The sequence below is a fragment of the Dreissena polymorpha genome, unplaced genomic scaffold, assembly GCF_020536995.1.
Source record: "Dreissena polymorpha isolate Duluth1 unplaced genomic scaffold, UMN_Dpol_1.0 chrUn050, whole genome shotgun sequence".
Taxonomy (NCBI): domain Eukaryota; kingdom Metazoa; phylum Mollusca; class Bivalvia; order Myida; family Dreissenidae; genus Dreissena; species Dreissena polymorpha.
In genome coordinates, this window is record NW_026273364.1 from 147195 (window position 1) to 156119 (window position 8925).

At 32.8% G+C, this 8925-nt stretch overlaps 1 protein-coding gene across 1 annotated transcript in view; it reads right to left on the reverse strand.

The window, feature by feature from the left end:
• The window catches only part of LOC127863862 (biglycan-like), a 49621-nt gene extending 42734 nt beyond the window's left edge, over positions 1-6887 (reverse strand). Inside the window, exon 1 of the mRNA XM_052403530.1 lies at positions 6574-6887. The gene's annotated coding sequence lies outside the window, so the exon portion shown is untranslated. The remainder of the gene's footprint in view (positions 1-6573) is intronic.
• Positions 6888-8925: the final 2038 nt, after the last annotated feature.

Here is an 8925-nt window from a genome sequence, read left to right on the forward strand (position 1 = left end):
TAATGACATCTTCGTTTGAATGTGTGAATCATGACACTACATGTGTGTTTCTAATGAAATCGAAAGTAATTTATTCGGATTTTACGGGACATTTCTATAACGGATAGTTGTTTGAGTTGGTCCGATTCACTTTTACAAATACTTATTTTTGCTACTTACTTTCTCATATGTATTATAATAGTTGAATAACTTACAATGAAAGGAAGATAATGCCCTTCTCAATTGAATTGAGCTTTCTTTGTTGAATAAAACACATCATGATAATCCGTTGATGTTCTCGAGTGAAATCGAATGTAGATTGATACGGAAGTTAAGTACAATTGTCTGGGTTCATCCGTCTTACTTAAATTGTGTTGCTGGCTACTTTGTAAGATATATAATACAAGTTTAATACTAGACATTACAAGACAGATACGTACCATCTTAATTGAATAAACCCATGTTTGTAAAATATAACACAATTGAGCGTTTTTTATATAAAATAGTTGACGGAACTGTTACGTCAGTTTCGTCTCATGCTTTCATCACTAAATCAAAAGTAGTGCCTATTTCTGAATGTTACTTTCCTCCTCACGTTTAAAAGGCATTAAGCGGTCGCTAATTTCCTCGTGTGGCTATTTCCTTTATCATAAGTGTGCCTGCACTATTTTGGGGCATATCATTGGAAACTACGTTAAAATATTAACTGTTCGGGTGCGTTTATCGAAGTACTATACTTGTATCGAAATATAACGGCCGACAACCTGTTACCGAGTGTGATTGCATTTTGGGCGATTTTGTTAGAAGCTGCATTACACATATGTGGTTTTAAAATGTGAAATGTAATATATATTCATTTCACAATCTTAAATAAAGAAAAGGCAGGGCAAATGCATACAAAGATTGGACCATACGGGATTCGGATTTAATGTAAACTAATCCAATTTGCGGTAGCATTTCGTAAATATTTGAACGCATGACTATTTATTTTGTATGTTAGTCCCTTCAGGTCAAATTTGCTGACTGTAGCTCTATTGCACTCACAGTTATTGTACGCGTCTATTTGTACGGTTATATAGACAAACTTTAAATACATTTTATATAATATTTGTATATGATAATGCTTTTACATATTAAACCTTTGTGTCAACACATGATTTATTCTTATCAACATAATTGGCATGTCTCCTGAAATAAATAATGTAAATTATTTTAATTAAAATGAACTATTTATCATTCAATTATTTTATTGAATGTATTTGGTTCGTCTACACAAAAATGGCTTTAAGTAAGGAGTTCTACTTTATTAAGTTCCAAACGCTTGCTAGGTCGAACAAAACACGCAGGCGGAATAATAGAACCAATATTTTAGCAGGCTCGGGTTCGCTCATCTTGAATATGGGAACATCTCATGGCATCAACGAGTTTAAAGCAGATGTCTGGAGAGAAAACAACGAATCACAACACAATTGGATGACAACGACTGATATCCCGGTAATGAAACTACAAATTAAATTGGAACATTGCCCTTAGTTACACAGTCCTTTATATGAATTATTCATGACTGAAATGATCGCAGTTGTAGGTTTTCGAATAACGATGACAATTTTGGTAATCAAACAGACAGACAATTACTCAATGCATGAGAAGTCGAAAACAGTTCATTGATTAATTGTAATCATTACCGGCAACAATTGTTAATGATCCTTGATACATTTGCTTTCTTACTATTACATGTTTAAATGAGTGAAATAAAACATATCGTTAATCGGGACACTAGCCGGCTTTAACGTTTAAAAAGGAGGTACATTAGTCTAAGCTCGCATAACCTACTGGATAAAGTAAACTTCATTACGACATTGTAACTGTGTTATTAACATTGTAACTAACCCTTACCCTAAATAGGCTAAATAGGCGAACTTCACACACGTTTACATTAGTCTAAGCTCGCATAACCTAATGGATAAAGTCAACTTCATTACGACATTGTAACTGTGTTATTTTAGTTTGCAACACCGTGAACACATCTGAAATTTGAATTATCGACAGCATTTATGAAAGGCGATTAGTTCCACTGTGATAAAAGCCCCTGTATATAGAGGTGTGATGCTATGTACTTTATTTTGACGCGTGAGCGTACAGGTAACCATCTTGTGCAAGTGAACAACACAATATCTTGTATGTTCTAATGAGTTCCTTATTATTTTGAAATTTGCAATTTCATGTTAATTTACAGAACATTAACAAACTTGTTTTTAACAAAAGAGCATCATATTTTTACTTTTACCTTAAAAGCACCCAGATTTTGCGTCCAACACACCACACATTTAATAATGATTCGGCATTATTGTTTTGAAGTCCGGCTGGCAATTAAAAAAATCATCAAACGGAATGTATGTCGGCTTTTCAAATAATCAACAATCAAATAATTGACCATGAAGTTTACCGGATTGTTCTTGAACTCGACACACAATCTCTATTATCATTTAGGTTTGCAGTTATCTTCTTTAACGGATTGGTAAGTGAGCGGAAAACAATCAGGACATACGGGCACAAACAGGAACCTACAGGCGGACGAGCTGATTGACGATCATAGTGATTTATATATAATCAACCCTATTGATTGTTGTGGTATTGCAACATTCAAACTTACAATGGAAATCTAAATTCAATACGTAAATACTTGTCTTGTGTCAATTCCAAGCTTTCTTAATCACAGTAATTCTGCCTCTAAAAAAGGTTTCATATTGTTGCTTTTAGAGAGGCGTTTTTATTTTGAGCTCGAAATGTTAAAATAGCATGGACTTATAATAAGTTATTCGTTTAAATGGCCTAATTTAATTGAAAGTGTGGGGGGGTTAAGATAGTTTATTGCGTTACTCAAACAGAAGTGTATGTTCAAAATGATACATATTCATATTTATAGGTGCTAGTTTTCGGTATTTCATAAACAAACTGCCAAAAATAAAAATAATATGTATCTATTGAATTGTTGTTGTTGTGTTTTGCCGAAAAACATCTTAAGAGTTTCCGTAAACCACAGTTATAACGCTAGTATTCGATTGTGTACGAGCGCCATGGAAACAACAAATACCTTTCACTTTATCTTGTCAGTACAACTTTTAATTTCAAAAAGGACTCTTTAACGAACCAAACGGTTTCACAAAACGAAAACATCATTAAGTACATAGACGCATGATGAAGTGTTTAGTTTCGCAAGTGCCTCAGACAACGTTTACTTTCTCTTGAAGAAATAAAATTATGAGCAGAATAGCCGACTAAAATCTTCCGTATTAAAGAGAACACTCAGAACTCTCATATATTGTTCAGGCATATATCTAAATGGAAACACTTGAACGCAATCTACATAACACCATCAATCCTTAGAGGAAAAAAAAATACGATTTGTAAAAAAAACAACACAATATAGTAAACTATACGCCTTACTGATTGTACAATTGTTGACTTCATAATCTTAATTTAAATATTGCTCGTCTTCTCACTAAAATCTGTGAACCCTTCAAATAAAAACGAAAGTAATATTATATAAGTGTTTATGAACTTTATGAGGTGTGATAAAATACTTAGATTGCTTTCCGTCGGCATTTTAAATGTTGTCAAAAAATATTGTGTCTATAATAATAAAAGTGTCCCTTTTACAATGTTGGAGTATTCCATGAAGTCGACCACGTAACTCATTTGCAACAAATTGCAAATGCAATGTCAAGCTTTGTGATATGGACACATGAAAACATAGGTAATGGTCAACAGCAAAAAAAAATCAAGAATCTAACTGAAGTATTATTTGGTGTGCGTGCAAGACGAACCAGCTTAAGACCGGAATCATGCAATCGCTAGAAAATCATTACCGATAAGTGCTGGTGAGTAATGGTGGTGATGATAATGATGATGATGATGATGATGATGATGATGATGATGATGATGATGATGATGATGATGATGATGATATATCTTTGTATAACATTCGCATCAGTGTTAGCGCACTTCCGGCTATAATGCTGACTAAAACGCGCATGACCGAAACAAACAGCTTGAACTGCGAACAGTGTCCCACTTGAGATACGAATTGTTCTCAACAAAGTTACAACACGCTCCACAATCTTTCAGGAAGGAGCTGTATCCGGTATAAACTCAATATAATGACATGAAGGCCTTATATAACGTTAAAAACACCTTGTAGGAATGTTTTCAAATAGTAACCTTAGCCGATTAATTCGATCGTAAGCGTTTATTTCTAGGTAATATCAAACTCTTTAGACTAAAAACGACGATCCAGTTAAATACCATTAAGAATCTAAGTTGTATTTGGTTAACATTAGGATTGACTGTGATCGCCTTAACACAGTATTACACAATTTTAAGAACACACATTTAGCGTTGCCAAGAAATACAAAACATAAAACAAAGTATCGACAGCGGAATTTATTCATTAGATCTAATTGGGCGTTGAGTAATACAGGAATCAGACACTATAAAATACACATCGTAACGCTTTGAGATTTTCGTCACTAAGCATGTGAATTGAGATGTTCAATATATTTCAAGTAATGCCGGTGTATGTCAAACAACGTATATAGTTCACCGTTAAAAGAACCGCTGTCAAACAATGTAACCAACACACCTTGAGGGATTTGGTGTAAGCTGATCACTTAATGACACTCTTAATGCAACAGTGTTTTATTTCTTACCTAAACAAGACGCTGCTACACCTATCAACATGAGATTTCGTAATTTAGTATTAGTGCTCTTAAATTAATTATTAACAAACCATTCACCAATGTAGTACCGCAATTTTACGACAAAGCACTTGGGGTTGTTCGATACCAACACATATGTTGCATTGTTACATGGATTTTGTAGATAGGGATGCACTTAATGTTGTACAACCACATGTAAACTTTTAAGATTTCTAAGATGTCAGATTGTCTTCATAGGTGTTATTACGCATTTTCAAATCAATCATCATTGGTTTCGTCGTTGTCGTTATTGCAATTATATTCACGTAAATGCTGCTAATGATAAGCGTTGTTTGAAGTGATGCAGAAGACGATGATGATGATGAACATTAATTTGATGATATTGAAGATGATTTTGGTGGACATGACATTGAGGGGTAACTTGTATTTTAAGGTTCAAAAATCCAATATTAATACGTACTTCGGCGCACAATACCAACCAAATATTGATTATAGCATAAATACGGTGCAACACACAGAAACCGCTAAGAATTAGAAAAAGTATTAATAGAAAAAGTAGTAGTAGTAGTAGTAGTAGTAGTAGTAGTAGTAGTAGTAGTAGTAGTAGTAGAAGTAGTAGTAGTAGTAGTAGTAGAAGTAGAAGTAGTAGTAGAAGAAGTAGTAGCAGTGGCAGTAGTAGTAGTTGTAGTATTAGTAATTGTTGTTGTTGTTGTAGGAGTGGAAGTAGTAGAATAAGTAGTAGTAGTAATAAACGATTTTGACATTATTTATTCACTCGATAACTATACAAGTTGAATTGCATATTGAGATTTGTAATTTAATAATCATGCAGTTTTTTACTCAATTTGAATGTGCTTTCAAATTCACAATATGTCGCGAAATGCGAGTTTGTTTACCTCACCTTAGGCCGATGTTGATAATCTTTGGTTAATTGGCTTAATAAATGTGTTCCCATGGTTATATGTTAAAATTCCTTAACTCTCGTTTTATGTTATCCAGTGAAAATGTTAATGCCGGATAAAGGAATACAGCCATCAGTATCTTAGAAATACCTGTTGAATTTCGACTATACATAAGTGAAACACACACACTTGTATGTACACGGTCATAAAATGCAGTTCTATGGAATGGAAAAACTGCTTCACATTGAATATTCATATATGCTTATTATAAAAACATACTCTACCAAAGCATGTAAATATGTATATAACATATTATTACTTAAACCAACACAGCACAACGTTGAAACAAATAAATACATTGAAAGGACTAAATAATTAAGAAGAAATTAATTTAAAATCAATTGTCATACAGCCTTTCAAATTATCCGTTGATACCAAATTGAGAAGCTGTCAGTACATATACAAAATGCTTACTATGACCAAACGACATGTATATGCACCATTGTAAATTAAAGTCTTCAAGTTTGTGTGAATGTGCTCACTGTTTTTGAATACAACAACCATATAAAGGCACACGGTCAATCATTTATAAAAGAGAGGATAGGCATGAGATAAACCTTATATTTCAATAACCTTTACATAAAATTATGTTTTATTTAAACCAGCAGAGGAACGAACTCTTAATTGATAAACTGTATAGTTTGTTTTCTAAATTGTATCTATGCAAATGTAATAATGAACAATGTCTGCTGCACATAAATACGTTTCATGAAGTCCTTACGAAACGAATTTAATTAGAAGAAACACTCTCAAAATTGTTTGCTGTTGATACAATGAACACATTATTGCGAATGTTTACACATAGAATCGCAATTTAACATTTTACGGTTCTAACGAACACCTAAGATAATGCTACACTAATATTAACAAAACACATACATGCTTAAATTGAGAAACAAATAAAAGTTACTTACAAATGCCTATACTCCGATTACTTCATATAAATCAACTCAACCTTTACAGCCACTGACGTAAATACGAATGCGCAGTTAGCAAATCAATCGACAGATCCACGTGATCAGTAAGATTGTCACTGATTGGTCAGACATGAATTTTACAAGCTATACAATATATGGCTGTTGATTCAAGAACTTAACAGTCAATCGTGATACATCGACTATCTGCGGAATAATCCGGAATTTAGGGCTCTTTTCTTAAAAATCCATTTTGCTTATACTGCTACTTAACCTAACAAAACATGATCCGTCTACATTGTGTCACACCGGTCTTATTGACCTGTGTGAATGCGCGCTGAGCATTGTGGGAAACGGAATTTTTTCCATCATGGCGTTGGTAAACATAATAAACACGGAAGTGAAAAATGGTAATTAATTATTATCAAAAACAGGCCCCATCAAACCGGGCCAGCTGTAATATATATTTGGATGCAGTTTGTGCTTCAAAAGGAGCCACTTTTCATGTCAGTCTTTTGTTTGTAAGAATCACTAAACACGGAATTAGACTAACTAAACACGTTGCAATGCTGTATCTTCGAAATGGTAAATAAATCTAAGTCATAAATAAATTAAATAACTGCTGAAATTTGAGAACGTAAACGATTTAAAATAAACGCTGTGAACATTACAAGGAATCGTACATGTAGGCCTACTGTGTGAGAGGATTAATCAGGGATAAAATAAAATGGATTTAGAAGGATCTAACATTTTGAGGAGGACGTCATGGTATCTTGGACATTTGGCACTTTCATGTATTTAATTAGTAGATACTGAAAATGCTGAATGTGCTTATTGCAACATCAAAGACGAGCAGGTGAGATTTTTACAGCATTATTTTTCTTGACATAATATTGTATGTTTTCCATTAAATTTATATGCCAGTGTTTTTTTCTCACTATCTTGGGAATGGGGCCGGGTCCCTTTAAATTGGAAAATAACGTGTTCTTTTGAGTTAATTTGGGAGATTAATATTGTTGCTTTTATGATTAAAAATACTTTGAAATTGATAATAACAGTGATTTCAATAAGATATATTTTAATGTTCAACTTCTTTAGCTTGACTTTGAGATAATTTACATGTTTATATGTTTATATAAGTATTAAAATATTTTTTTGTGTGGAAACCTTCCATTGGGAATCTTTAGGTCCTATTTGGGAAAAATATATACTTTTTCCATTGAAAGGTCCTCTTACCGGACCGAAATTTGAACGAAAGAAAAAACTGTATGCTCAATTTTAGCTCGGCTGTTTTCAGGGAAAACCCTAGGTATTGTCATGGACAGCTCGTCGTCAGATGTCCGCGTCGTGCTAAAACCTTTACATCGGCTCTAAAATCAAAGTACTTCCTCCTATAACTTTGAAACTTTATATGTATATGCACCTTGATGATTTCTACACACCACACCCATTTTGGGGTCACTAGGTCAAAGGTCAAGGTCACTTACCTCTAAAAATTTTTTAATAAATTTCATTTATTTAAAACTGCACCACAGCATAGCTTGGCACCCATTATGTGTAGCTCTTGTTTATATATAATTTTAAAAATGTATTAATAACCAGAATAGTTGATGCATCTATAAATAAAAAGATACAGCCATGAACAGTGTGTTTAAATTTTTAATAAATATGCTTTGATTGCGTATATGCAAAACAATGAAGTCCATAAATTGTTTACTGACTTTTTAAATGTTGAATGTCACACCTTACATACCACTCCGTTTATGTACCGACACTTTATGTACCACTATCTGACACTTTATGTACCATATTTATAATATATAGAGATAACTCATTTAATATGAATGTGTGTTATTGATGAAAAGTATTTTGTGTGATAGTATTTATGAATTTAGACCTATATATTGGCCATAGATTTTATTTTTTGTCAGATTGTCCAAGTGTCACTGAGTGTCTTAGTGTAATTTATAAGCCCAAGTACATGTAGTACTTAATACTGATTTATTAGTCTTACCTGAAATTGAAGTAAATTATAAAAATTCATTTGTCTCTTATCTTATCCTGATTAAGGATTATAAAGTCTAAAATGTTTGTTTTATATTGTAAAATTGATATGTGATACTTTGAAGAGAAGACAGAATGACCTTAATGTTCAAACTGTAAAAAAATCAAATTATTTCCATCTTTAGACTTTAATCATGTTTAGAGAATGACCTTAATTCATTAGGACTGCTATGAATAAATGGACAATAACACCTATATTTTATGTAGGTGGTACGTAAAGTTTCGAAGTACCGGTAGTACATAAAAGGTCTGGTAAATGTACATAAGGTGCAATACCCTAAAATGTTC